We start from the raw sequence: 4,274 nt of genomic DNA on the forward strand, positions 1-4,274 counted from the left end.
TTACTTTGAGGTGGTAATTGCCCCTTTTGTCTTTGTGAGCTTGAAGATGCTAGTTGAGTCAATTGTGTTTCCAACATCTTGGTGTGAGCTAGAATGTTGTTGATGGTGGTTTCCTTCGCTTGGCTATCTTTTTGCATTTGAGTGAAAAATTCTTGTTGATTCTTTTGCATTTGGAGGACCGCTTTTTGGACATCAAAGCCTTGGTCATTGTATGAATTTTGATTTTGGTAACCTTGGTTTTCATTGTAAAAGGGTCTTTGATTTTGGTTTCTCATGGGTGGTGGAGTGTATGTTGTTTGAGGGTTTTGAACATTTTGGCTTTTGTATGAGAGATTTGGATGAAATTTGGTGTTTTCATTGTAAAAGTTGGAATAAGGGGTACCACTCTTGTATGCTTGGAAAGCATTCACTTGTTCATTTGTTCCCCTACATTCACCTTGGTCATGTCCCAAAGTTCCACAATTCTCACATATCCCACTTGGGATTGATGAGGATGCCGTCATGGCATTAACATGATGCTTTGATGATTTTGAGTTTTCCTCAAGTCTAGCCATAGCTTGTTTAAACTTCAAGTTGATTGTGTCAATGTGAGCACTAAGTTGAGCACCCAATTGAGTAACGGAGTCCACTTCATGCTTTCCTCCTCTAGTAGCCTTGCGAGGTCTACTATATTGTGAGTTATGGACCGCCATTTCCTCAATCTTGTTCCATGTTTGATTGTCATCAACTTCGGTGAACATTCCATTCGATCCCATATTGAGAATGTTCCTAGAATCTTCATATAAACCATTCCAAAATTGTTGCACCAAAAACCATTCGCTAAGTCCATGGTGAGGACATGAGCGACAAATTCCCTTAAACCGCTCCCAAGCTTCATACAAAGACTCTTCATCCCTTTGCTTAAAACCCGTAATTTGAGCTCTTAGCATGTTAGTCTTTTCCGGTGGGTAGAATTTTTTGTAGAAAGCTAGAGCCAACTTCTTCCAAGAATCTATTCCGAGGGTGGCCTTATCAAGGCCCTTCAACCATTGCTTCGCGGTGCCGATTAAGGAAAAAGGAAATAAGACCCATCTAATTTGGTCTTGAGTCACACCTGTTGAGAGATTGCATCACAATAGTCGCAAAAGGTTTCCATATGAGAATGAGGGTCCTCACTAGGCATCCCCCCAAATTGGCTCCTCTCAACTAATTGGATGAAGGCGGACTTGGCAATAAAATTTCCGGTTAGATGTTACGGTGTAGGAGTACCATTTGATAGATTCTCCTCGGTGGGTACGGAGTGTGACGAGAATTTAGGCATTGTAGGTGGATTTTGTGGGGTATTGTGTAATGGGTTCTCTTCTCCTTCTATTGCGAAAGGATTGACAAACTCACTAGTGGGTTGAACAACTTCACTAATACCTCTTAAATTCCTCCTAACAAGTCTCCTATTGTTCGTCAAGGTTCTTTCGATTTCACGGTCAAAAGGTAACAAATCACCTTGTAACCTTCTAGACATGCAAAATATCAAACAACTCGAAAACAATTAGAACAAACCTTGAGGAGTTTTACTTCCCCAAGGCGAAGAAAGACACAACTAATAACAATAAAAAGAAATCTAAATCAAGTAAACACCGTCCCCGGCAACGGCGCCATTTTTTATGCGAGTCCGTTTCGTGTTCACAAATTAAGATGTGGTCGTTGGGTCACGGTCGAATCAAAACACAATTTATAGCTTCACAAACAACTGTACAATTAGTAAAGAGGCAATTAAGGTCGTATCCCAAGGGACGGGTATTGAAATGAGATTTCTATTGCAACTAGTGGTGTCTAAGGGGTGTCACAAATTGGGTTGATGTAGAAGGTCACTAAACTAAAATAGCAATGAAAATAAACAAGCAAGATGAATTAAAGGGATGTAAACAATTGATTAAAGGCACTAGGGTATCATGGGATCATAGGGGAATCATGGGAATTTATCATACAAACATGTTCTCAAATTATAAGCAAGCAATTATTGTTGTGATGGATTGAGTTGGGTTATATCTTACAATCCTAGGAAAGTTTAGGTCCCGGAGCCGAATCGATTAGATTGAACAACACCTACAAGTCGACTTAATCTTCCCTACTCAACAACATGCGTGGTCTAATGAGACTCGAGTTGGGTTATGTCTTACAAGTCTCATTGAAAAGATAGAAGATGATAGTAAATGCAAGGATTCATAGGCTTAGCATTTCATCAAATATAACATGTGCATGAGTTGAGATCAAAACAAGCAAGCAAATAAAACATGAAAGCATATTAATTTAAGCATGAATCATTCCCCATGTTGGTTTCCCCTAATCACCCATTAACCCTAGCTAAGAGACTACTCACTCATTATCATGTTGATCATGCTAGCAAGGTTGTCAATCATACCAACAATATGAAATTTGATGAATAAATGAAAGTAATTAACAATAATTAAAAAGGGATTAAGAGATTATACCTACTAATGATTCCAATAATAAAGCAAAGATGAAAGAAGTACTTGAATGCTTGATTGAGAGGTTGTCAATCTCCCAACAATAACCCAAATAATCTTCAATTACCCAAAATAAAGGATGAACAAAAGAGAGATTAAAGAACTAAAACTTGGATTAAAACTTGATTAATACTTGATTACAATATTAAAGAGAGATTTGATTGATATTAACTACACTAATTATTGATAAGAAGAACATGCTCCTCTAATTAGACTAATGGGGTATTTATAGTGGAAATTAGGGAGGATGCATTAGGGTTAACTAAGGGCTAAACTAGTAATTACACTTTTTAGATTGAGCAAGGAGGAGCCGGTATTTTTCGAGAGAAGGGCTTCTTTCTTCGTAGCTTGGAGAAGACAATTCGTGCTGGAGCCGAATCCGGGCGGAATAAGGTCGGGACGGGCGGATTCTGACGTTGGAATCCGAGCGGATTCAAGGGAATCCGGGCGGATTGTGGAGGTGGAATCCGAGCGGATTAGAGCAAAGCCGCTCGGATTGTGCAGCTGCGGGACGGACGGATTGGTGACAATCCGCTCGGGTTGTCACTCAGCAACATATCTTCTTCTTTTCTTCCCTTTTCTTCATAAATTCCTTGGGGATTTCCTTGGGGACTCAAGGATCCTTTCTCAACATTGCTCTTCTACTATAATATGTACAAAGGCCTTCTAATCTTGTCTCTCCTTGATGCTTGATCATTGAATTCGATCAATTTAGTCTCGTTTTGCCATGAAAATGCAAGATTCTTACTCCTTTCCTACCAAGGGATCAAAATCTCAAAGAATATGCAAAATAAAGAACTAAAGATAAGAAATGACCCAAATATGCACTAAAAAGCATGGGAACAAGGCTAATTCGGGGGCTAAATATGCGCTAATTATGGTCACATCAATGATCCGTATAAAAACTAAATGGAAAGGAGTACATCTCAGAGCTAACTACAAGTCAATGCCAAACCGTTTAATGCACATAGTCAACTACTGCAAAGCTTAAATCAAGTGAACAAATTTATGCATATCATGGAATTAAATCGGGCGTTCGACCTTGCAAGACTTATACATTCGGACTCTCCCGAGTCACTCTTCCCTCAGCAAAGCAAATGGTAAGAATATATGTAAAAGAGAGGAAAGAAAATGCAGTCTCTCACCTAAACTGCGACCGACAAAACATGTATGCTTGACTAGCATGAATAATGATTCTAGCTACCGTACATACGCATAACCACCGTCAAAGACTATTACATGCCGAACTATTGCAATATTTGGATATGTGAGGTTAAGTGGGGAAAAAGAAGGGCAAAACAATTATGGAAAAAGTGAAGGTAAGAGCCAAGCTAGTACCTATACAACCATCAGAAACCGTATCCCTTCCTCCAACTCAACATATAAACCATTCCTTTAAAAGACTAGGCATCACAAAATCCCAAGACAAACGCCTCCAATTCATGAAATAAGCATATGAGGCGCGTTCTTATTCAACTAAAACCTTATTATTTTCAAAACTCCTCTTTTTTTTTTTCTTTCTGTCTGTTTCTTTTTCTTTTCTTTCATTTTCATTTTTTTTTTTCATCTTCTGAACTGGTGGTCGATCGACCAGTGATGGTAGTCGATCGACCAGCCTTACACAACCAGAGCTCTCTGCCCAGGTAAGTCCTCTTTTTTTCCATTTTTTCTGAAACATTTTTTTTCTTTCCAGCTGAATTGAAGCATGAACATCCCCTTCACTTCTCATCAATACTCACTCCATCAGTACAAAACGAACCAAAACCGCTT

At 38.9% G+C, this 4,274-nt stretch overlaps 1 non-coding gene across 1 annotated transcript; it reads left to right on the forward strand.

Annotated features, from left to right (window-relative positions):
- The first annotated feature begins 822 nt into the window (after window positions 1–822).
- On the forward strand, window positions 823–929 carry LOC141644509 (small nucleolar RNA R71). The gene has a single exon (XR_012544124.1). It is a non-coding gene; the product is annotated as a small nucleolar RNA R71 (small nucleolar RNA).
- The last annotated feature ends 3,345 nt before the right edge of the window (window positions 930–4,274 follow it).

This window comes from Silene latifolia, chromosome 2 (genome assembly GCF_048544455.1).
Source record: "Silene latifolia isolate original U9 population chromosome 2, ASM4854445v1, whole genome shotgun sequence".
Taxonomy (NCBI): Eukaryota; Viridiplantae; Streptophyta; class Magnoliopsida; order Caryophyllales; family Caryophyllaceae; genus Silene; species Silene latifolia.